Raw genomic sequence first — 26,999 nt, forward strand, 5'->3', positions numbered from 1 at the left:
ATCAGCGGTGTGTCCACCACTACAGGGCACCCAGGCGAACCCACCACCCCAACAACAACAGGGACCTGGGGGCAGTGGTAGTGGGCACACAGTCCAGAGACGGAGGCACAGGAACACAGGGGAACTGGGAGGGCTGCTGTGCGACAGAGGGAGGACAGGCAAAGGGAACCAACTCTCAACGAGGCCCTCTCCTCCATCATGGGAGCATACCACCTCTCCCAGGAGACGATGGCCACGGTCCTGGACAAGTTGCAGGAGACCCTGCGTCTGCAGGAGAAACAATATTTGGGGTTCAGGGAGGAGCTCAGGACCATCGGCTCCGCCCTGGGCACCATCATAGGGGTGCTGACGGATATTCAAAAGACCTTGAGGGACACCATGGCACTCCAAGGGACCCCTGACACTAGCCAGGACGATGAAATGCCCACCACCTCCGCCGGCGCTAGTGGACAGGACGCCCCGCCACAGGACCAACACACCAGCACCCCATCCCCTGCAGACGGACAACCACCACGAAGCGGGTCCTGATATCCAGGAACAGGACAGAGCAAGATGGCAAGACCCCCGCCAGGAAATAAGACCACCCTGATTGTCCCCCCACTGTCCCACTTTGTAACCCTGTCCAAATCGGAACTGACCTAGCTCCACTTCCAATGCCCAGATGTGCAATGTACCTGTGAGACTAGTAGACTGGACTCTGCCATGGACATTCCTCCACCATCACCCATCACCAGTTTACAACCCCCCCATCATTTTTTTAGCACTTAAATAAACACCCTTGAAACACTAAAAACAAATGGAGTCAGTCTATGATTTGTAAATCTGTAATATCAATTACAGTTTCATAATGGGTTACCTATTGGAAGGCTAAGATACCTATGTCACACATCACAAGCCCTTCAAGGATGCAAACAGTTGACACGTAGGTTACCACATTTGTGAAACTGAAATGGAAGGGGACAACTCAGTTAAGAAATAGTGAGTGAAATGTCGGTACAGGATAGAGGTAGATGTGTGAAAGTTAATGTAATGGTAAAAATGAAAATGTTCTCTCCTGTGTCTCACTGGAAATATTGCTGTATGACTCACTCCCTGTTGTCGTTTTCGTCTTCCTCAGCTTCATCCTCATCACTGTCCACAGGCTCCACAGCTGCCACAACACCATCATCTGGATCATCCTCCTGCAGAAAAGGCACCTGGCGTCGCAATGCCAAGTTATGGAGCATGGAGCAGGCGATGATGATGTCGCACACCTTCTTCGGTGAGTAGAATAGGGACCCACCTGTCATATGGAGGCACCGGAACCTGGCCTTAAGGAGGCCGAAGGTGCGTTCGATAACCCTCCTAGTCCGCCCATGGGCCTCATTGTAGCGTTCCTCTGCCCTGGTCCTGGGATTCCTCACTGGGGTCAATTGCCAGGAAAGGTTGGGGTAACCAGAGTCCCCCAATAGCCATACACGGTGCCTCTGGAGTTCACACATCATATCAGAGATGCTGCTATTCCGCAGGATGTGGGCGTCATGCACTGAGCCAGGGAACATAGCATTTACCTGCGAGATGTACTGGTCTGCCAAACAGACCATCTGTACATTCATTGAATGATAACTCTTCCTGTTCCAGTACACCTGTTCACTCCTGCGGGGTGGGACCAGAGCTACATGGGTCCCATCAATGGCACCTATGACGTTGGGGATATGTCCAAGGGCATAGAAGTCACCTTTCACTGTAGGCAAATCCTCCACCTGAGGGAATATGATGTATCTCCTTACGTGTTTCAGCAGGGCAGACAACACTCTGGACAACACGTTGAAAAACATAGGCTGGGACATCCTTGATGCCATGGCCACTGTTGTTTGAAATGACCCACTTGCAAGGAAATGGAGCACTGACAGAACCTGCAAGTCAGGGGGGATTCCAGTCGGATGGCGGATTGGTGACATCAGGTCTGGCTCCAACTGGGTACATAGTTCCTGGATTGTAGCACGGTCAAACCGGTAGGTCCCAATTAAGGCGGTCATTCTGACGACTGTCGCCCGCCATGCGGTCACCGCTGAATGACCGCCCCGCGGTCAAAAGACCGCGGCGGCCATTCCAACTTTCCCGCTGGGCCGGCGGGCGACCGCCAAAAAACCGCCCGCCGCCCCAGCGGGAAAGCCCCTGCAACGAGGAAGCCGGCTCCGAATGGAGCCGGCGGAGTTGCAGGGGTGCGACGGGTGCAGTGGCACCTGTCGCGATTTTCACTGTCTGCTTAGTGGGCCCTGTTAGGGGGCCCCTGCACTGCCCATGCCAGTGGCATGGGCAGTGCAGGGGCCCCCAGGGGCCCCACGACACCCGTTCCCGCCATCCTGGTTCTGGCAGTGAAAACCACCAGAAACAGGGTGGCGGGAAGCGGGTCGGAATCCCCATGGCGGCGCTGCAAGCAGCGCCGCCATGGAGGATTCCCTGGGCCAGGGGAAAACCGGTGGGAAACCGCTGGTTCCCCTTTTCTGACCGCGGCTTTACCGCCGCGGTCAGAATAGCCCTGGAAGCACCGGCAGCCTGTTGGCGGTGCTTCCGCGGTCCCTAAATGTCTCTCTTCCATTGTCAACAGGTCCACCAGCGGTTGGTACATCGGAGGATTCCGCCATCTTCTCATATGTCCCAACTGACGGTGCCTAAGAAGGACAACAGCGAAGAACCAGTCACTATTCCTTCAGGTATGTACCCACAGTTACACACAAGACTACAGCAGACACAAAACCCTTCCTGTATGTGTGTTGAGTGTAGGCCTCAGTATGTGTGATGCAGCTGAAAATGAATCCATGTGGGCCAGTGAAATGGCGGCTGCCTCACCTCTAAACTGGGACAATGGGATTGTGGGGTAACTGCGCTGGCGTTGCACACCGTCGCGGTAGGCGGTCGTAGACCGCGGCGCAATGCTGCATTGGTTAACATTGGACCCTATGGGTCCCTGGAGCCAATGAACAGGTGCGCCGGCGGTGATGATATGCACCGCCACGGACGTCTCTGCCATTTTCTATCTCTTCAAACACTAGATACCTGACCTTCGACAGGAGAGGACCTACACTGCTAGTGCTGCTGTGACCTCGGTCTGGAAGCGACAATGGCTGCTGCGTCTGGGGAAAGGGCCCCTGCCTTCACTGCACAGGAGTTGGAGAAACTTGTGGATGGGGTCCTCCCCCAGTGCATGCTACTCTACGGTCCTCCAGACCAACAGGTAAGTACACAGGGAGCACGTTGTAGGGGCTAGGCCTGGGTGGACAGGGCCGGGTGGAAGAGGGAAGGGGGCAGAAGTCATACTACAGTAAAGCATGGGAATAAATGGGCCACATGGTCAGAGTAGGGAGGGGGCCACTCATATTGATGGTGCAGTTGGTAATGACTGTTCCTCTTTCCTTGTGCATGTCATGTAGGTCAGCGCCCACCAGAAGAGGGACATTTGGCGTGCCATCGCCAAGGAGGTCCGGACCCTGGGGGCCCACCAGAGACGGGGCACCCACTGCCGTAAGAGATGGGAGGACATTCGCCGCTGCAGCAAGAAGACGGTGGAGGCTCAGCTGGGGATGGCCTTCCAACGTGGGAGGGGTGCCTGTCGTACCGTGACCCCCCTGATGTTCCGGATCCTGGCGGTGGCCTACCCGGAGTTGAATGGGCGCTTAAGGACATCACAGCAGACACAAGGGGGTGAGTACACTCTCATTCTGTGGACTTTGCGTGCAGTGGAGGTGTCTGGGTGGGGGAGGTGGGCTCTGGGTGTCCCTAGGTCAGGCCGAGTTAGGTAGGCAAGGCCCCTCCGTAATGTAGGCCATGTGGCACTCTACCCCACCTCAGTAAATTATCAAGTTGAGAAATAGTTGCCCCTGTGGCATCCATGTGCGCAGATTTCCACCAATGCCATGTAGGCCATATCCCAGAAATTGTATGTGAAGAGGGCAGGAGCGCGACGTTGTGCATGGGCCTGCTGCGTCTGTCTTGTCCGCCAACAGTAGCGGTATGCCATGCACTAAAACTCTCTTTGTTCTGTCTCCCTCCCTTTTCCTGCTCTCCCTGTCCTTTTGTACATCAGCATCAACAGGCGGAGATACAGTGGCACTGGCGCACGAGGGAGCTGCATCCCACATGGCCATGGAGGGCCACACCACAGACTCTGAATACACCAGTGGGACGGAGGGCGAGGGGAGCTTCACGTCGTCCACCGGATCACCAACCAGCGACACAGACTCGTCCGCCGATGTGAGCACCCCTGTGGTGGCAGTACCATCTGTGCGCCACACTTCTACAGGTACAGCCGCCACCCCCCCTACCAGCACCGCCCTCCCAGCAGCCCCTCAGCGTTCGCCCCATGCCCGCTCACCCAGGTGGGTGGGCATCACCTGCGCCCCAGGCACCTCAGGCCCTGCCCCAGTCACCCCTGCTGCCCTCAGTGAGGAGGCCATTGACCTCCTCAGGTCACTCACTGTTGGGCAGTCTACCATTGTGAATGCCATCCAGGGTGTAGAAAGGGCGTTGCAACACGGTAATGCATTCCTGGAGGGCATTCATTCTGGTCAGGCTGTCCTTCAGCGAACCCTGCAATCTCTGGCCTCAGCACTGATGGCAGCCATTGTCCCTGTGTCCAGCCTCCCCCCTGCAACTTCCTCCACCCAGACCCAATACCCTGTACCCCAGCCCATCCCAAGCACACCTACAGACCAGCATGCACACAAGTCAACACACAAAAGTAGCTCAGGCAAACATAGGCACCACACATCCCACAGGCACTCACACAAGCATCACACCCATACAGACACAACAACATCCACTGTCTCCACTGTGTCCCCCTCCTCCTCTTCTCCCTCCTCCCTCCCAGTCTCGTCTACACACACACCTGCATGCACCACATCTACAGGCACTAGGACTCGCACCAGGACACCCAGCACCAAACGCCGCTCACCTGCACTAACCACCTCCACTGCCATTTACACGTCCCCTGTGTCCTCTCCCAGTGTGTCTGTGATGCCCCCTCCCAAAGTACCCAAACGCCGGCAATCACTCACCCAACATCCATCCACCTCACGACAGCCTCCAGTACCTGCACCTGCACCCAAAACAGCTAAAGTGACACCTCCTACAACCACCTCCTCTTCCTCCACTCCCAGACCCCTTCCAGCTACCCATCCCAGTGTTCGTCAGAAACTGTCCCTCTGTCAAATTGACCTTTTTGCCCCCACCCCTCCCTCCAATTCATCAGTCCTGTCGTAGAGCCTTAGCCAAAAAGCCACCAGTACCAGTGGTGCGTGTTCCAGGTTTTTGGAGTGCACCGTCCACCAGGGCAGGCAGTAGTACCCGGAGCCAAGGCACTGGCAGCCCACCCCCTGTAAAGGCTCTGAAATTGGAGAGTGGATGACGGGACCGTGTCAAGACTCCTGGTGGGACAACAAGTGAAATGGGATCGAAGGCGATTGATGAGTCAGCTGTAACTCCAAAAAAGGTGGGGAAGGTCCCGAGGAAGTCTGCCCAGCCTGTTGTGTGTGTCACGGCGGAGAAGTGCGCCATCATTTCCGGCGGTCCAGACACAACCGCCAGCACCGTCGTCACTGATCCAGAGCCCACCGCCAGAGTCAGAGCCCAGGAGGGCCCAAGTATCGTAACGGGTCCAGAGCCCACCGCCAGAGTCAGTGCCCAGGAGGGCCCAAGTATCGTCACAGGTCTAGAGACCACCGCACAAGACACAGCCCAGGAGGGCCCAAGTATCGTCACTGGCCTGAGACCACCGCACAAGACACAGCACAGGAGGGCCCAAATATCGTCACTGGTCCTGAGACCACCGCACAAGACACAGCCCAGGCGGGGCCAGGATGCCACAGCCCGCTGGGCAATGATGGAACGTCATGCCACACACCAATGTCCAGTATGGAGATCGTCATGCCACACCCCAATGTCCAGTGTGGAGATCGTCATGCCACACACCAATGTCTAGTATGGAGATCGTCATGCCACACACCAATGTCCAGTGTGGAGTTCGTCATGCCACACACCAATGTCCAGTATGGAGATCGTCATGCCACACACCAATGTCCAGTATGGAGATCGTCATGCCACACACCAATGTCCGTATCAGAACCGCCATGTCAAAGCACCACTGAACAGTCCAGAACCGCCATGGCAAAGCACCGCTGAACAGTCCAGAGACCGCCATGTCAAAGCACCGCTGAACAGTCCAGAGACCGCCATGTCAAAGACTTGAGAGACTGTGGCTTTGCACTCCCTAGGATGGCACAGTGGGCAACCCACCCACTGTAGAGACTTGAGAGACTGTGGCTTTGCACTCCCCAGGATTCAACAGTGGGCAAGCCACCCACTTGTGAGACTTGAGAGACTGTGGCTTTGCACTCCCCAGGATTGAACAGTGGGCAAGCCACCCACTGTAGAGACTTGAGAGACTGTGGCTTTGCACTCCCCAGGATACATCAATGGGCATGGAGCCCCATCGCGGATCTGGCTTTGCATTCATCTGGCTGTGGTGCCCACCCTTCCCTTCCCCCTGAGGTGCCTGTAGTGTTTCTATCTGATGCCCCAGCAGTGTTCTCTCGGATTTTGGTCAGGTATCTATTGTGGGCCTCGCCCATGCATTTTTGGACTGTTTGTGCACGGACATTGTTGTGTACATATCTGCAATACTTATCGGATTATTTATGTAAATATGAGTGATTTTGGAATACATATATTTGTATATTTTTGTATGACATGTATATTGGCACATTATAATGTTTGCCCGAAATTCGCATTGTCTTTACATTCTTCCGGGGGGATTGTGGGTTGTTGCTGTTCTTTTTGTGACTGCATTGGTGTGTATGTTGTACTATGCGAGGGTGGGGGTGGGGGTGTTTGGTGGGTGTCCCCCTAACTTTTGCCTCCCCCTCCCCGTGTCGTAGGTGCAGTACTCACCGGTATCTGCTGCGCCTACGTCGCTGTTGGTCGTGAAGGAGCAGAAAGACAAGGGCAGGTAGTATTTGGAGTTCCGGCTCCATGGAGTCGGCGTTCCTCGTGGGATGTGTAGAAGGTGAGCGTTTTCCCATAGCAAAAGCTGTTTCCGCCGTGTTTTTATCCACAATGAATCCGCCCCGGAAAAGGTGGCGGATTCGGCCTGTTGTGATACTGTTGGCGGTACATTGTCTCCCGCCTGTCTGTTGGCGGTGACCACCGCGCTGCTTGTCTGTACCGCCGTGGCGGGCGGTGTGTTAAAGTGGCTGTCTTTGTTGGCGTTTTCCGCCAGAGTCATAATTCCCTTTTTTTGTCCGTCTGACTATTTGCGGTATTACCGCATCTTTAACACCGTCCGCCAGGGTTGTAATGACCACCATAATGGACTCGTATTATGGTTGGTGGTATATCCGTCACTTTACCGTCACTTTTGGGACGGATTAACACCACCTCCAAAGTTGTAATAACCCCCTTGGTCTTGAGCTCCTTCTTGAGTGTGTGTCTCATTTATTGACTCTGTGTGTTGAACAAATGCTTAGCCCTACCCTCCGATAAGTCTAGTTGCTGACCCACAACATCACAAAAGAGACCTTTTGGGATTGTCACTTTTAATCCTGTAAAACACTAAGGTCCATATTTATACTTCTTTAGCACCCCGTTTGCATAATTTTTTTACGCAAAAGCAGCGCTAGCTTACAAAATACAATTGTATTTTGTAAGTTTGCGCCGCTTTTGCGTCAAAAGCGGCGCAAATGCGGCACTAACAAAGTATAAATATGGGCCTGAGGGCCTACGCGGGTAAGCTGGCGGTAACACCGCCAACAGGCTGGCGGTGTTCCACCAGCTATTATGACCGTGGCGCATTAGCCACAGCCATACCGCCGGCCCCTCCAGCATACCGCCAGACTTCCGCCTGACGGTCATAATCCCCAACTGCCAGCCTGTCACGGCGGTAAACACCGCCATGGAGAGGCTGGCGGTAAGAGGGACTTGGGGTGCCCCTTGGGGCCCCTGCACTGCCAATGCACTTGGCATGGGCAGTGCAGGGGCTCCCAGGCACAGCCGCATTGCTCATTTCACTGCCCGAATTTCGGGCAGTGAAATGCACGATGGGTGCAGCTGCACCCACTGCACATCAACATTGCCACCGGCTCTATTACGAACCGGTTGCAATGTTGATGTTCCTTTTCTGCAGGGCCAGCGGACGGAAACTCTGTTACCGTCTACTGGCCCAGCAGAAAAGTCATAATAGGGAGCCAGATATAACGCCAGTGGCGGTATAGTGGCGCCCCCAGCTTCGGCCTAAGGCCCTCATTATGACATTGGCGGTAAATCACACTTACCACCACGGTGATGGCTGCCAACATACCGCCGCGGAGGAGAACATCCGTTTGCCAAATTATGACACACACACACTAATCCGACAGAATACTACCACGTACACAAATCCGCCAGCCCAGAGGTCAGTGCTAAAGTGGTGGTACCAACACCCATACCGTTATGCCAATGAAACAACGCCCACGACATTATGACCCACGAATCACCACGGCGGACATTCATGGCGGTAAACCATTGGTGATACACACCGGTGTACTCAAAATGGATACACATATACTAAACTACACAACATTGGCCAATAACAAAAACACACACCTGACACTCATGCACACATCACACCCACCCACAGCACTATAAAACACACACCCACATTACCCACAGCCCTTTACGATCACAAGTTTTTGCCACCAGACTGACAGCAAGACCACTGCGACAACTAGACATACACACCACATACACCCATAAATCCCTCATGCACCACACTTCACACATCCAACCACAGTACCCAACACCCACACATTTACACACTCTAAACAACACCCATGTCCCCACAAATGTACCCCCATTTCACAGGTGAGGAGTTGCGGTCTTGGTGGAGGAAATAGTCAGGGTAGAGCCACAGCTGTTTGGAGCACATGTACAGCAAATATGCATTGCCAGGAAGATGGAGCTATGGTGGAGAATCGTGGACAGGGTAAACGCTGTGATACAGCATCCAAGAACAAGGGACGACATCAAAAAGAGGTGGAACGACCTACGGGGGAAGGCACGTTCTGTGCCAGCAAGGCACGCACCTTCTCCCCCACAGCTCATAGCATGGGAGGAGCAAGTCTTGGCATTACTGCATCCTGAGGGACTCACTGGAGTTGCTGGAGGACTGGACACTGGTTAGTCAACATTTATTACTTATCACCCCCCATACCTGCATGTCATCTCACACCCTCACCCTTACTCCCATCACTCAACTCCAGCCCACACACTCCACCTACACATATGACTAACCCCAATGATAAGCCCTGCATGCTATACCAATGCATGGACAGCCATCTTAGCCCTGCATGGACACCCATCACTTAAGCATGTACAGCATAGGGGAACTAACAATCCCACAATACATCTCCATACACAAACAAAGGTGGCAGGGCAACAGCAACGATAGAGGGGAAGCTAGGGATGTACAATATGTCACAGACATGAAGCATCATACACCACTTACATCCCCAAAGGTGCCTTGGCCAATGTCAGTGGAGACCAGGTGCCATGACAAACCAGTCCGCCAACAGAAGATGCTCCCCAGTGATGACAGTAACTCTGGACTTCTGGATCTGGATGAACTACCTGGCCTATCAGGGACCACTGGTCAGTCGGTCACCACAGCCCACACCCAGTCAATCACAGAGCCTCCCCCTTCAGTATCCAACACCACAGCACCCACCCAGCATACCCACACCTCTGTCCCCAGGATACGTCAATCAGCAGTGTGGCTACCTGTACAGGGACCCCAGTCCACCCCAAGACAATCAGGGACCTGGGGTCAGTGGCAGTGGGGACACTATTCAAGGGACAGGGCAACAGGGATACTGGGAGGGCCACTGTGTGCCAGGGGGAGGACAGACCCAGGGAACCGACTCTCCAGGAGGAACTCACCAAGATCCTGGGGGCCTACCAACAATCCCAGGACATGATGGGTCAGATCCTTAACAACATGCAGGAGAACAAGCGGCTACAGGAGGAACACCATCAGGAGATCAGGGAGGACTAGCAGGCTCTCAACACCACCATGATCTCCGTAGCAGGGGTGGTGGCAGACATGGCCAACATCATGAAGGAATCAACAGCACACCAGTGGGCCCCTACCACTAACCAGTCTATTGACCAGCCCTCCACTTCCGCTGCAGCTAGTGGGCAGGAGGACCTGCCACAGGACCCACGGGCCACCTGCACCCCTCCCACTGCAGAAGGTGAACCACCCCACAAACGTTCCCTACGACCCAGACAGAAGCCAGAGACACTTGCCAAGACCAATATCACTGCCAGGAAATGAGACTCTCCTGATTATCCCCCTTATGTCCCACCCTATCACCTTGTCCACTTTGAACTGCCTTCGCTCCCCTTCCGATGGCCCCTTGGACACTGGACCTGTGCTACAAACAGACTGGAACAATAACCTGTACTTTTCTCTACCATCACCACCTTCCATTCCACTTTTCAGTCAATTATTTGTACTACAATAAACACCCTTGAACACAACTTGAGTGACACCGTTTTATGTGTTGAAAATTTGCATTTTTGGGAACAGTTACATCTAGTGCAAATGATCAGAACACTGTGATGGCATACAAATAATGAACTGTAGCTGCCTGCAGTAAGCACATCAGGATACTGTTGTAATATCACCAACATCTGTAAAAGGACAGGCCATAGATGACAGTAAGTTGAGATGCAAAAGAAGTGAATGCCTTCATGCTACAGCCACACAGAAAACATCAATAGTAAGGGCAATTATCAGTTCCACTGTCTCACCTGTGTGTCATTGAAAGTATTGTCATATAACTGATGTTCTGTTGTCCTCATCCTCTGCCTCCTCATCCTCACTGTCCTCAGGGTCCACTGCTGCCACAGGGTCACCTGAAGTCCCCTCCTCTTGCAGAAAAGGCACATGTTGTCTGAGGGCCATGTTGTCTGGCAGACCTTCTCGGTGAGCAGCACGGGGATCCCCCTGTCGGGGATCCCCCTGTCAGATGCAGGCATCTGAACCTGGACTCCAGGAGGCTGAAGGTCCTCTCGATTATTCCTGGTTCGCCCATGTGCATCATTATAATGGTTCTCAGCCCCTGTCCTGGCATTCCTCAGAGGGGTCAGGAACCACAATAGGCTTGGGTAGCCGGAGTCACCTGCAAGTATTGGGGGACAAAATTCAGCCATACAAAATGCTATGGGGATAACACTTTAAGGCATACACTGACATACAGTGGATGGGGACTCTGCTCACCTATTAGCCACACCCTGTGCCTCTGTAGTTGGATTGCTGCTATTCCTCAAAACGAAGGTGTCATGACCCAACCCTAGATACTTGGCAGTAACATGAGAGATGTACTGGTCCGCCAGGCACACCATTTGCACATTGAGTGAGTGGAAACTCTTCCGATTCCTGAACACCTGTTCATTCTGGCGGGGGAACAAACTCAATGGTTGTACCATCAATCCCTCCAATAATATTGGGAATATGTCCCATTGCATGAAACCTCGCTTTCACAGTGGCCAAATCTTCCACCTGGGGAAAGAAATGTAGCTGCACATGTGTTTCACCAGGGCAGACAATACCCTTGCCAGCATGATTGTAAACATTGGCTGTGACATTCCTGCTGCCAAGCCGACCATTATTTGGAAAGAACCAGTTGCCAGGAAATGGAGCACTGATAGAAGCTGCACAAAAGGGGGAGCCCAGTGGGATGACGGATAGCTGATATCAGGTCAGGCTCCAATTGGGCACACAGCTCTGAGATTGTCTAGTCTATAGGTGAGTATAATGTGCCTGTCCTCCAGTCTAGCAAAGTCCACAAGTGGTCTGTACATGGGGGGTTATCTCCTCCTCCTATTCATCCGCAGTGGTAGGTATCTAAGGGACATAAGAGTGAGTAGGCTGTCACAATTTGTACAGTGGAACCACCACCTCAGTGTGCATACAACACTAATGTGATAGAACAGTGGGAATGGCAATTTATGTACAACTTAAAGCAATGACTCAGTTATGGAAGATCTGTATGTAGTCCATCACCATGAAATGGTGCCCGCCTGTCCAGTTTCTTGGGACAGGTGGAAGTGAGGGAACTCTGCTGACGTTGGGCTTCAGGGTGGAAGGCAGTCTTGCACTGCTTTGCAATCCCTCATTGGCTTATATGGGTCTCTATGGAGTACAGTGGCCAATGGGGATCAGGGTCGGCGGTGACAGTGTACACCGCAGCGGACGTGACAGCCATTTCCTGTCTATAACCTCACTTGATTCCTGACTTTCCATAGAACAACACCTACACTGCCTGTGCTGCTGTGATCTGTGTCTGGAACCTACCATGGCCCATGTGACTGAGGAAAGGGCCCCTGCCTTCACTTCTATGGAGTTGGAGCGCTTGGTGGATGGTCCTGCCCCAGTATGGACAGCTGTATGGCCTCCGGACCAACAGGTTAGTACACCTTGACCACGATGCAAGTGGGAGGGTTGCATGGAGATGTGTGTGCAGGCATGGTGATATATGTGGGGCGGTATGTCTAGTGGTAGTGTACATGGTGTGCGCCTGGTGATGTGTGTGCCAATGGAATTGGAAAAGGGATTTGTGGGCCATATGTGTGACAGGCTGGATTGTATGTGTAATGCTGTCCTCCTGTCTGCATTCCCTCTGCAGGTCAGCACCCATCAAAAGAAGGGATTGTGGCGTGCCATCGCCAAGGACGTGCAGACCCTGGGGGTCTACAGCAGGCGGTGCACTCACTGCAGGAAATGGTAGGAGGACCTGAGATACTGGGCACAGAAGACTGCGGAGGTCCACCTGGGGATGGCCTCCCAACAAGGAAGGAGTACCCGTTGGAACCTGACCCCCCTGATGGCCCGCATACTGGCGGTGGCCTACACAGAGCTGGATGGGTGCTTGAGGGCATCACAGCAGTCACAAGGGGTTGAGTACAGTGGGCCTTACTACAATAATATTTAGGTAGCAGGGGATCTTGGTAGTGGTTGTGAGTTAGTGGGTGCCCCTTAATGCCAGGCCAGGCATTGCAGTGTGATCCAGCTCAAGGGTAATGTGTGCATGGCAAATACAGGTAACCTAGCTTGTTTGTATTCCATGTCAGTCAGGGCTTTATAGGTCCCAGGAGGTGTGCAGTTGGCGGAGTTTGGCCCTCATCTTGCTGTGGCATCTAGCCAATTCAATGCCAGTGCAATGCATAGTGCTAAATCCAGATCCCTGTGTGTGACGGTGCTGTGTATGCCAACTGTGGGGTTGGTGCTGTAACTGATCCAATGCTCCCTTTCTCTCCCTCCCCCTTTCTCCTTCTGTCATCTTGTCCTTGTGTGCATTAGCATCATCCAGCTGAGGGGCAGGGGCACCAGCAACAGAAGGAGCTGCATCCCACAGGACCCAGGAGGCAGAGTCCACCGGCGCCGAGGGAACCAGTGGGGCGGAGGGTGAGGGAAGCACCATGGCAGAGACAGGAGGTGACAACACTGACTCAGATACCTCTTCCGATGGAAGCTCCCTGGTGGTGGCGGACATCTGTGTGGCCACCCCAGCTGCAGGTACAGCCGCCGCCCCCATACCAGCACCGCCCTCCCCGTAGCCCCTCAGCGAGTTGCCCGTGCCCCCTTACCCAGGAGGGTGGGCATCTCCTTTGACCCAGGCACCTCAGGCCCTGCCTCAGTGAGCCCTGCTGCCCTAAGTGAGGAGGTTATGTACCTCCTGAGATCCATCTCTTTAGGTCAGTCAACCTTTGTAAATGTCATCGAGGGGCTGGCATCCCAGATGCAGCAATGCAATGCATTCCTGGAGGACATCTATGGTGGATTGGCGGCCCAACAGAGATCAATTCAGGCTCTGGCCTCCTCTCTGATGGTAGCCATTGTCCCTGTTCCTAACGTACCCCCTCCAACTACCACTTCCCAGTCTCAGTCTCCTCAATCCCAACCCATCTCATGCACAAATACAGAAGAGCATGCACACAAGACAACACACAAGAGTGGCACAGTCAAACAAAGGCACCACTCTTCAGTCCAGAAGCACTCACGCAAACGACAGACAGTTGCACACACATCAACATCCACTGCCTCCACTTTCTCCCCCTCCTCCTCCTCCATCTCCCTCACAGTCACATCCACATTCACACCTGCATGCACTGCTTCAACAGACACCACTAGCATAACCACACCAAGGAGCACATACACCTCACTAGCAGACACCTTCACAACATCCATCCCTGCGTCCCCTGTGTCCTCTCCCACCCTGTCTGTCCCCCCTCCTAGAGGACACAAACGCAGGCACTCAGACACACATGCTCCTGCACCCAGGTCCAGAAGATGTACTCCTCCAACAATCACTCCCTCAACCTCCACTCCCATCCCTCCTCCCTCATCCTGCCCCATTGTCCCTAAGAAGCTTTTCCTTGCTCAACTTGACCTCTTCCCTCCTCCTCCCCCTCCCCCCTGTCCTGCCCGTAAGAGCAGGGTCCCAATGACCCAGCCCATCACTTCAGCCAAACAGTCCACAGGGACAGTGGAGGTACCTCCTGGTCGTGGAGGCAAGACAGTGAAGGATCCCACTCTACCACCCAGGAAAGGGAAGGATCCCACTCCACCAGCCAGGAAAGGGAAAGATCCCACTCTACCAGCCAGGAAAGTGAAGGATTCCACCCCACCAGCCAGGAAAGGGAAGGATCCCACTTCAACAGCCAGGAAAGGGAAGGATCCCACTCCACCAGCCAGGAAAGGGAAGGATCCCACTACACCAGCAAAGAATGGGCTGGATCCCACTCAACTACCAATGTCAGAAAAGGTTCCCACTCAACCACCAATGACAGGCAAGAAGCCCTCACCTCCAGCAGAGGCTGCCCCAGAGACACCTTCCCCAGCAGAGACAATCCAGCCCTCACCTCCAGAAGAGGCTGCCCAGGAGACACCTCCCCCAGCAGAGACAATCCAGCCCTCACCCCCAGCAGAGGCTGCCCAGGAGATACCTCCCCCAGCAGAGATAATGCAGCCCTCACCTCTAGCAGAGGGCATGTAGGGCACCCTACAGGGACTGTTGTACATGGAGCCCCCTCCAGGAGCAGTGGGCAAGTGCGCCGCCTCAGAGACTGTAACCTTGCACTCCCCAGCATTGGGAAATGGGCATGGAGCCCCCTCCAGGAGCAGTGGGAAAGTTCCCCACCTCAGAGACTGTGACCTTGCACCTCCGAGCATTGGGAAATGGGCATAGAGCCCCCTCCAGGAGCAGTGGGAAAGTTCCTGACTTAAGCTGAGGTGCCCCCCACCCCATTTCCCCCTGAGTGCCTTTCCACTTCTGAGATGTTGCCCCTGCACAGTGTTGTGCGGGATTCGTCAGGATCAAGTTGGGGCTTGGACTGTGCCCTGTGGCCATGTGGGCCTTATGTACTTTGGACTGGGCAATGTCCCTTTCTAGACAAGTGTTCATGTATCTTTCTTGTTCTAAAATTGGTTCATATGGTGGGTATTGCCTTGCTATTACACTATCAGTTCTGAATAACTGTAGACCTTGTGTTATTCTGTTGTGCGTTGTCTGCCATTGGTTTACATCTGCAGGTAGTTGTGTGTACGGTGTGTGTGTCCGGTGTGTGTCGTGGATGTGTGTGTCACTCTCCTTTTCCTCCCTCCTTCCCTCTTTTGTGCTAGGCAGCTGTACTCACTATTGTCATCTTTGTCGGTGTTGGTGTTCCAGGTGGAGCATGGCGCAGAAGAGCATCGGGAAGACTTGCAGTTGCGGTTCCATGGTGGCGTTGGTCTTCTCTGTGTCTCTGTTGGTGAATCTTTGGTCTTCTGGGATGTGTTTCCACCAGGCTTTTGATGGTGTTGGTACCGCCCCAGAAATCATAGTGGTTTGCAGTGTCATAATATGGTGGGCGGTGCCTTGTCTTCCGCCTGGCTGTTGATGGCTACCGCCGTGGTCAGTGGTGTTAACACCATGGCGGATGGTGTGGTACATTGGCTGTCTATGGGAGTTATCACCGCCATGGTCATTATTTGGCTGTATTACCGCCACTTTTACAGTAACCGCCATTGTCATAATAAGGGCCTAAGGGTAGTCTGTACTTTCTGCATAGCGTACCCCTACATTTCGTACACTTCATAGATACCCAGCTTCCTACAAACGCTTACTGGTCAAACTCAGAGAATGCAGAATTATACAATATGATTGGTCATCAAGCTGTATAAATTTGATCATGTAAACAGGGCAAAAGACCACCTTCATTTGTTACTGGTTAAGCATTTTTTTAAGCAATTTGTTCAAGAGAATCTTCTGGAACTGAACAATCTCATCTTAATGAACTCTTCACAACCTTTCTTTGGCAAAAACCTTATTTTCCACCTCCAAGTAACTACCTTCAGGCTCTTCTTTAAGTGATCTTGGCTAGGGAGGCTAACTCTGCTATTTGGGCCTCAGCTCTGAACTAGTTTTCTTCTACACATCAAAAGCATACCGTCTTACATGGCCATCAGAGAAGTTGTGAAAATCTTTCTCTTCTGTTAACTGTAAATAAATAGAAAGAAATAGAATAAAATCACATACAAATCAGTGCACTTTCCAAAGGATCCAACACCAAGCTTCAATCTCACAATTTATTTTAGAGTGGTGGGCCTTAATCAGAGAAAATATCACTATGCGGGCTTCTAGCTAATCAATCAGGGAAATTTAGCAACTAAAAGTACACAGCCACATACTACTTGCAAATTGCCTTGGCATTATGAAGCTTAGGTAATTAACCTAATAAACATTTTCTATATTTTGTCTTAAGTTTTACAGGGCTGTTACTATGAGAAGAGAGAACTACCTGTGGCTGACCTGCATAGGCTTTAAAACAGCATAAAATTGAATTGGATTCCTATCAGTAGATAACTCTAACTTTTAAGTGCCCCTCTTTTTTTCAGGGTCCTGCTGACATTTTTTAATATGGGCACCAGTAGACTGATATCCAGCTTGTGATAGTATAGTGCTCTTGCTGTTAAACTTCAAGAAATATTGATTAATCCATCTTGGTGTTTCTTTCTTTTAAGGGAGGCCATAGTACAATGACACAGAAATAGCACTAGTGGCATAAATGTTAGTTGTCATATGTGAGCTGCTGTGTAGATTTACTTTACCTCCATGAGTGACTTTAAAAGCATAAATGCAGGCATAATGTTGCAGCTCTGAACTGCTGTGTGTAAGGATGCAGTAGGTACATGTCAACAAACTACTTTACATGCATAATAGCTTGTTTAATATAGTAAAACTCCACTTCTGCCCAGCAGGCAAAATTCCATAAACTGGGTTAGAAAAGAGCCATAGAAATAATAGTTGTAATATGCATCAAATCTGATTCAGATTTGATGTCATATTTTGCTAAATAAGATGTGAAAATTGTTTTATAAAGGGGTACTTATCTGTGTCTGAAGGTCCCGGACCAAAATGTATTCAGTTCTGCCAGAATATTTCTCTTCGAGTTACTGTAATTAGCTCTCATAAGATGCGTAAAGTACTTTTATGTGAAACAATAATAGACATGGACTTACTGCTTTGTAGGTAGGTAATTGTGTATGTAGTGATTATTGCAATACACAGCAGATGCCCTTTTGAAGCTGCCCTGTTCCCAGCCAATATGTCTCTGCTTGCAATCATAAGTAGCAACTAGAAGGAGCACCTGGCCTTAGAAGCAGCCTTTTCAAGTGGAGTTTCCTCATCTCCCTAGGACAGCTAAAGGCTGTGATTTTCAGAACTACACACAGTGACACTGTAGTGCAGCCATCATGAAAGATTCCAAGTTAAGCATTTTCTGGGACTTTCTAAAGTAAAGCTGACATGAACTACACCAAATGAGGTCTAGAGGGTTTATGGGTTTTTGCTTGTTATTGAATCAGGACTTATCACGAATCATTGGCTCCTGACCATTAGAGTATTTTCTTCTCATTATGAGCTCCTCAATAAGCACCTAGTTTCGGTAACAATGAGAAGTCAAGATACCTGTTGTCTGCCTGTCCTGGGCAAAGACTGTTGCCTTACCCTGCATGTTCCCAAGGATGTCAGCTGATAAAATGTCCATAAAAGTAACTAAATCCAAAGCTAAAAAAATAGAGTGTGCAAAAGATGGACATTTGGCCCACTTTTGGCTTTTGGAGCCTAAACTCAAGGCTTGAGCCAACCTCAAAAATTGAGCTCTTACTTTGTGAAGACCTTGATGACTATAACATTCTGCCTTGCCCTGCTGGAAGATTGGACAATTGACCCCCGCTCCATTATGGCATTATGGTCACCCTGTAATTGCACCTAAGTGTGGGTCACTAAAACCAAAGATACGTTAGTGTTGTCCCTCATGTCACAGAAATCATTTATACATGACAATATATGCATTATGTTAATCAAAGTACTAATAGTTTGACTGTTGAGTGACGCACTGAGAAGCCATTTTAGTGTGCATTTGTTTAGACTAGAGACTTAGACATAGGTGGCATCAAAGGTTAATTGAATGTTTGAAGGATTAAACTGACATTATGTCTGTATTGAAAGGAAATTGATTTCTAATAATTAATACTTTAAATATGTGTGCAAAAATAGAGAAATACATTTCTGCTTTATACTGCCTGAAATATATTAACAATTATTTCATGTTAGTGTAACTTGAATGCTAATGGAGATTTATTAATGCAGAATTTATAGTCTGCATATTAAAATGTGCTTTATTTGAATGTATTATTGTGCTGTAGTAACTCACTTGCATTAGCCTAAGTAGGGTTCTAAGCCCTGTATTTTGTGACTGTGCAGAAAATATCAAGTCATTTGCTAATGTGAACTCTTCTTTCAAATTTCGTTCCCATGAGAAGACTAGTTTGGTAATAGATGTCTATTGTTTTCACACAGACAGTTGTAAAAATTTTACCTCGAATGTGGAACATCCTGGACTGTGGACTAACAATTTAAACATTTGTTTAAATTTTTTATGGAGCTACATGGATGGATAACTTTCTCATTAAATGCTTGGGAAAACCTGAAGAGGTTTCAAGTTGGAGTCATATTATCGATTACTATTTGATGATGCTCCTTAAATGTCAAATGAACTGTTGCCTCGATATATCAGATTGCCATGTGAACTTTAACATGCCAATACCCAAAAAAATATTGGTCAGATTCCCATCAGAATCCAGACAGGTGCCTTGCAGAACTCTTACAGACAAATGCTGAGTCTCTTGGATATCTTCCTCTCTGCCTTTGACCCTTTGAAATACCTTGTTGAGACTTAGGGTCTGACTATGAGGTTGGCTGTCCAAGGACTGCCAGCCTTGCGGTGATGGTGAGACCGCTGCAACTGTGGTGGTCCGACCACCACATTACAACCCTGGCAGGTGCCCCCACCTGAGGACCACCATTTCTGCAGGGACTATGTTTCCCTATGGTCTGATGGTGGTCTGAGGGGTCTGGCTAATTACAACTCAGCTTTCCGCCACACTTTCATGGTGGAAAGCCAGTGCCAGGGGCCAAGCCATGCACAGTCTTTTCTTCAAAAATATTACATATTATCAATGATGTTAGCAAAGATGTCATGAGTGATGTAATTTGTGAAGAAATTAGCAGTGCATGGTGAGGGTGCGAGTTATAGTTAGTTGAAATAACTCAAAGAATAACAGTTGATTTTCTATGGTTTTGTATGCTTAAAATGTGAGACTAACTCAAACATCCCTATAACCTTTGGTTTTTTAAGTGAATTTTTATGTTTCTTTAAATTATATTTCCTAACTGTGATGTTCCTGTAACCTTTGGTTTTTCCAGTGAATTTCTGTGTTTTTTTTACGTAAAGTAATTTTCATTATTATACGTTAATCAACCAACTGCTGTGCATGGTGTAGCCAGACCTTGTGGTCAATCCCCCAGGACCAGGCATCAATATATGTATTTTTTTGGGGGTAGAGGGGTCATGTAGCCCCTCCCCTGGAGAATCTTGGCCTCTGGACCACATCCTCCTGGGCCTAGCCATCTAAAAACATTTTGGGGGAGAGGGCCACTGGGCCCCCCGCCTGATTCCAGCCCGGGACCCGATCTCCAGGGGCCCAGCGTTAATATATATTTTTTGTGGAGGGAGGCTGCGTGGCCCACCTCCCCAAAGCTGATCTCAGCCCATGGACCCCTATCCCCAGGCCACGGCCATTTCACCTGCGTGCACCTCAGGGCACCCAGTCACCACCATTGGGTACCTTGGTCCCGGGTTGCTCCCCACCATCAGCAGGAGCCAGTGTTGCTGTCACAGAAAGGGAACTGCTAAACATGTAGCTCCTTCTCTGTAAGAACATGTTTTTCTTCTGTTTCCCTGCCTGCATATCTGCTGGAAGGGAAACAAAGGAAACCTCTACTTCCACATATTTGACAGTTCTCAATTGCCGGTACTGGGGTGTATGGTCTGACTTGGTGAGAGCTGACAAAGTTCCTGCCAAGTTAGAGCAAACAGCAGTGTCCCAGGGGTGGGCACCACTGGACATAGCAGGAGCTGTCCCTGTTGGTCCCCAGGGCCATTATTGGCTCCATGAAGGGGGACACTCTGCCCCCCTCATACTTATGCAGCCCCTGGGAGGTGGTGGTCCCCGGGGCACTGAAATGGCCCCCCCCTATCTTTTTTTAATTTAGCCCTGGGGAGGAGGCAGTCCCCGCGGCTGCTAGCGGGGCCGGGTGCCCCCCCCCCACATTTCATCATAGATTGTGCCCTGTGGTGGTGGCGGTTCCTGAGGTTGTGGGGGGCTGGGTGGACCCACTGCATTTCATCACAGATTGTGCCCCGGGGAGGTAGCGGTCCCTGGAGCTTCAGGGGTTGGCAGGAGCCCCCCGCATTTCATCACTGATTGAGCCCTGGGAAGATGGTGGTCCCCGGAGCTGCGGTGGGCTGGGTGGCCCCCCAAGTTTAAAATTTGACATGCCCCAAGGACCTGCCTACCCGTGTACTTCATTTAAATAAGCACGGAGCCCTGGCTTGTTTTTTTTTTTTATTTTATTTTCTGCAGATCCATAAGATCTCCTGCTGATTTTCTTTTTTTTTTGCAATGCCTTTTTGCTCTGGGACCCCTGCACCAGGGATAACTGGTCAGGGTGTACCTACCCATGCACCTTTTCTTTTCTTAAATCTATTTTTGTGGGACTCAGCTGAAGCCTTGTCCCAACATGGCTGCCAACACTTCCTTGTTGAAGTTTTGGCAGCCAATCAGATCTAAGCACGAGATCAGGAGGTTTTGCGGACCCTTCATGTCCCTGTACATACAAATTTGATTTTCCTTTAATTACTTAAAAACTACCAAATGGATTTACACCAAATAACAAAAAGGTCACTTTCTGGACCAAGAGCTACCTTTCTGCCAAATTTGGTGTAATTTGGTCCAGTGGTTCGGGCGATTTTCCTGTTCAAAATCCCTATGGAAGAATACATGGAGTAAAAGCGTTTGGGCTTCCCCTTCTTTCTCAGCCCCCGCTTCATGGAGCACTTCAAAACTTTCCAGACAGACACTGAAGCAAGCATTGTATTTTCTTGGAAGATTTTTTAAAGATTCATCAAACGCAGCCAAAGTTATCAGCAAAACAAAAAAAGAAATTCTATAGAAACTAGGTCCTAACTATAACTACCTAGTGGCGTGTGTGTATACATTTACATGTTAAATGCATATACATTTTTATTTTCCTCCCTTAATGTATGAGGGATCTCTTGTTAAAATAGTATGTCTGACTTGTCCCCAAATATGTGTTTTCCGCAATGTTTGTTTATTTGGACTTAGAATAGTAAATATGAACACTCCCCATATGTATGCAATTTACCTAATGTCTACGAAGAAGTTACATAATGTCATACCTCCATCTTCTTTGTCTATTTTGGACATGAGAAATACAGTTTTTTTTGGTAATGATACTTCTGTTACCTCTGTGGTTGTTTTCTAGGTTTAATATTTAGGTGTCTCCTATGGAAATGCAATGAATGTGTTAAATTAAAGATGTGCTTCTTTTTTTACATCCACTAAATTGCTTTTAGTTCTGTCTTTTAAAAATATATTTATCATTAATTTACAAGTCAATGCAGTTACTTTTTAGTAATCAGTAGGTAGTTTGACTGGCATTGTTTTCACTTTTTTAGTGTTTTCCCTTTTTAGGTAGACAATAGTTTTAAAATAATATATCTTTATATGTTTGTTTGGAAGACTTTTTATTAAATTGTTTTTGCATTCATTCTTAGTGCTGATTTGTGTATCTAGTTAAATGGCTTACATTTTGAAGGTATTACACTATGGCCCTCATTACGACTTTGGTGGTCTTTTTGAAGACCGCTGAAGCCGCTGCAACCAGCAGACTGCCATTGTTGGCGGGCTGCTGACCGCCATATTATGAGTTCTGAAAGGACTTCTGACCATTTATGAGTGCAAATCTGACTCCGTCAGCCTGGCAAATGGAGTTGAAGAGGCGGTTCCTCCACCAGCACTGCCATAGCAATAAGACTCCACCTGCCATATTCCAATATGCAATACGGCGTGGCAGAGTCCTATACGGCAGTTCGGTGCAGGCAGTGGAAAATGCCAGGACCCATCCCCTCCCGGATTGACCACCTCACCGGAAAAGGTCACATGATCATCGAAAAGGAGGGGGTGGGGAGTGTTTGGTGTATGTGTGTGGTGTGTGCGTGTGTGTGTGCTTGAAAGGGTGTGCGTGAGTACATGTCTGTGTGTGTGGAGGGCGTGTGTGCGCATGTGTGGATGAAGGGGTGTGTGGACAAGGGGGGCTGTGGATGAGTGTGGATGAAGGGTGGGTCGGTGTGTGCATGAGTGTGAATTTGGAGGGGGTGCATGTATGCTGATGAGTGGAGGGGTGCATAGGGTGTGTGGACATGTGTGTGTGTATGTGCCAGTTACAGGAATGGGGATTCCTGTCATCGGGTGCATGACCGTCAGCATTTTTGTGGCGGAGCAACCACAGCAAAAATTCTGGCAGTTTGCGAGTCATAATACTGATGGCGATATTACAGCTACTGCCGGGACAGAGGTGCTCACTTCTGGCGAGGTGGTACGACCATCCTGGCAGTACGGGTGGCGTTTAGGTGGTTTGGCTTGAGCCAAACTGCCAAATTTGTGATATGGTGGTCTTAACCACCGGCGAGTCTGGTGGTCCTTGACTTGTTGCCAATTTTCTTCTACTAAATTATTTTCATTTTCTTTGTTATTTTAGAGTCCATATTTTTCTAGTTGATGATGTTTTCTGAACAATAGATTGTATGTTGATTTTTGTTGTTGTTATTAATATTAATTTATTGAAAGTAGTTAGTGTTTTTGTAATGATGTTTTTAATTACAGTATTTTTCATGTTTTGACATACAATCACATTATCATACTGGTTAGTAGCACTGCACAATTACATAGGAACTATGCACTGCTTTATAACCCCTTCTGTGCCCAGGATGTAATGGTTACGTCCTGAGGCACAGTGCTGCTGTGCCCCGGACGTAACCATTACGTCCTGGGCACAGAGCCCAGAGGGAGCGCTAGCGCTTCCTCTGTGTGGTTCCCCCCCAAGCCCCCAAGGCAGGGATGGAAGGGGAAGCCCTTCCCCTTCCACCCATGACCCCTCCACCCTCCCCGTGACGTCAGCGCACAATTGCGCGCTGATTGTCACAGGGCCTCCTCCCATCGCTCTGGAAGCTCAGCTTCCAGCGCGATCGGAAGAGAAATGTAAAGCATTTCTCTTCCGATCACGTGGGGGAGGCCGAGAGAGGATTCAAAGGGAAGGAAAGTTATTTCCTTCCCTTTGAAGTCTCTCTCTGCGTTTCAAAAGCCGGATTGCAAAGCAAATCCGGCTTTTGAAACGCCCACTAGACACCAGGGATTCATTTTTAAAAATGAAACTGGCATGAGGGAGCAACCCCTTGGGCAAGGGTCACTCCCAGGGGGGGCATTATTTTTTAAGGACTTTTCTGCCCCCCAGGGGGCAGAAACCTCTAGGCACCAGGGATAAAAAAAAAATTGTTTTGTTTTGTTTTTGTTTTCTTTTTTCTTTTAGAGGTGGGGAGCGACCCCTTAGGAAAGGGTCGCTCCCATAGGGGGCAAATTATATTTAGGCCATTTCTGCCCCGCTTGGGGGCAGATTGGCCTATTTTTGTGAGGCCAATCTGCCCTCAAGGGGGACAGAAACCACTAGACACCAGGGAGGTTTTTTTTGTTCGTGAATTTCACGTACGGTGAGCGACCCCTTAGGCAAGGGTCGTTCCCCTGGAGGGCAAATTTATTTTAGGCCATTTCTGTCCCCCAGGGGGGCAGATCAGCCTATTTTAATCAGGCTAGGCACCGGGGATTTTTGTTGTTGTTGTTGTTTTACAGATGGGGAGCGACCCCTTAGGCAAGGGTCGCTCCCCTGGAGGGGCAAATTGTATTTAGGCCATTTCTGCCCGCTTTGGGGGCAGATCGGCCGATTTTAGGTCAATCTGCCCCCAAGGAGGGCTGAAACCACTAGGCACAGGGATCTTTTTTTTTGCGCTGTCACGCAAGGGGAGTGACCCCATAGGCAAGGGTCGCTCCCCGGGTGGGGTGGGGGGACAAATTTATTTTAGCCATTTCTGCCCCCCGGGGGCAGATTGGCCTATTGTTATTAGGCTGATCTGCCCCCAGGGGGGCAGAAACCTCTAGGCGCCAGGGCTAATTTATTTTTTGTTTTTTGTTTGTTTGTTTTTTAGAGATGGGGAGCAACCCATTAGGCAAGGGTCGCTCCCCTGGGGGGCAAATTGTATTTAGACCATTTATGCCCCCCTTGGGGGCAAATCGGATGATTTTAGGTCAATATGCCCCCAAGGGGGGGCAGAAACAACTAGTCACCGGGGATCTTTTTTTTTGCGCCAATGTCACGCCGGGGCGACCCCGTAGGCAAGGGTCGCTGCCCGGAGCGAGTTGGGGGGGGCAAATTTATTTTAGGCCATTTCTCCCCCCCCCGGGGCCGGCTGAGCTAGAGGCCAAAATCCACAGGCAGGCACTTTGCAAAAAACACCTCGGTTTTGTGTGAAAAAATGTGATGTGTTCTCGTTGTGTTTTGGGCCATTTCCTTTCGTGGGCACTAGGCCTACCCACACAAGTGAGGTACCATTTTTATTGGGAGACTTGGGGGAACGCTGGGTGGAAGCACATTTGTGGCTCCTCTCAGATTCCAGAACTTTCTGTCACCGAAATGAGAGGAAAAAGTGTTTTTGGGCCAGATTTTGAGGTTTGCAAAGGATTCTGGGTAACAGAACCTGGTCAGAGCCCCACAAGTCATCCCATCTTGGATTCCCCTAGGTGTCTAGTTTTCAAAAAGGCACTGATTTCCTCGGTTTCTCCAGGTTCCGGCTCAGCTAGATGCCAAAATCCACAGGTAGGCACTGTGTTCTGTGAAAAAATTTGATGTGTCCACATTGTGTGTTGGGCCATTTCCTTTCGTGGGCGCTAGGCCTACCCACACAAGTGAGGTACCATTTTTATCGGGAGACTTGGGGGAACGCTGGGTGGAAGGAAATTTCCAAAAAAAGGAATTGCAAAAAACACCTCTGTTTTCTGTCAAAAAATGGGATGTGTCCACGTTGTGTTTTGGGGCATTTCCTGTCACAGGCGCTAGGCCTACCCACACAAGTGAGGTATAATCTTTATTGGGAGACTTGGGGAAACATAGAATAGCAAAACAAGTGTTATTGCCCCTTGTCTTTCTCTAGATTTTTTCCTTCCAAACATAAGAGAGTGTGTTAAAAAGACGTCTATATGAGAAATACCCTGTAATTCACATGCTAGTATGGGCACCCCGGAATTCAGAGATGTGCAAATAACCACTGCTCCTCAACACCTTATCTTGTGCCCATTTTGGAAATACAAAGGTTTTCTTGATAGCTATGTTTTACTCTTTATATTTCAGCCAATGAATTGCTGTATACCTGGTATAGAATGAAAACCCACTGCAGGGTGCAGGTCATTTATTGGCTCTGGATACCTATAGTTCTTGAGGAACCTACAAGCCCTATATATCCCCGCAACCAGAAGAGTCCAGCAGACGTAATGGTATATTGCTTTAAAAAATCTGACATTGCAGGACAAAGTTACAGAGTAAAACATAGAGAAAAATTGCAGTTTTTTGACCTCAATTTCAATATTATTTTTTTAAGTTGTTATTTTCTGTAGGAAACCCTTGTAGGATGTACACAAATTACCCCTTGCTGAATTCAGAATTTTGCCTACTTTTCAGAAATGTTTTGGTTTCTGGGATCCAGCATTGGTTTCACGCCCATTTCTGTCACTGACTGGAAGGAGGCTAAAAGCACAAAAAATTGTAAAAATGGGGTATGTCCCAGTAAAATGCCAAAATTGTGTTGAAAAATTGGGTTTTCTGATTCAAGTCTGCCTGTTCCTGAAAGCTGGGAAGCTGATGATTTTAGAACCGCAAACCCTTTGTTGATGCCGTTTTCAGGGAACGAAACACAAGCCTTCTTCTGCAGCCCCTTTTTCCCTTTTTTTTTTTTTTTTTTAAACAACATTTTCACTGTATTTTGGCTAATTTCTTGGCCTTCTTCTGGGGAACCCACAAAGTTTGGGTACCTCTAGAATCCCTAGGATGTTGAAAAAAAAGGACGCAAATTTGGCGTGGGTAGCTTATGTGACCAAGAAGTTATGAGGGCTAAGCGTGAACTGCCCCAAATAGCCAAAAAAAGGCTCTGCGCAGGAGGGGGAAAAGGCCTGGCATCGAAGGTGTTAAAGAAATATTTTTATTGTTGGATGGTGGAAGGCAACGCAAAAAGAAGGGGGAGACAGAAATCATGATACCAGCTTTTATGTATGTGTATATATGTCAAGGGACAAGTGAAGGATGGTGATGAAGTACTGTCATGTACGTTCTTCTGTGACTCCCAACTTCTTGGGCTTGGCCCAAGGGAATAGTTTACAGGGAGAGTAATCATGGGGGTTTGTGAGTAGTGTACATTTG

This window comes from Pleurodeles waltl, chromosome 10 (genome assembly GCF_031143425.1).
Source record: "Pleurodeles waltl isolate 20211129_DDA chromosome 10, aPleWal1.hap1.20221129, whole genome shotgun sequence".
Classification (NCBI taxonomy): domain Eukaryota; kingdom Metazoa; phylum Chordata; class Amphibia; order Caudata; family Salamandridae; genus Pleurodeles; species Pleurodeles waltl.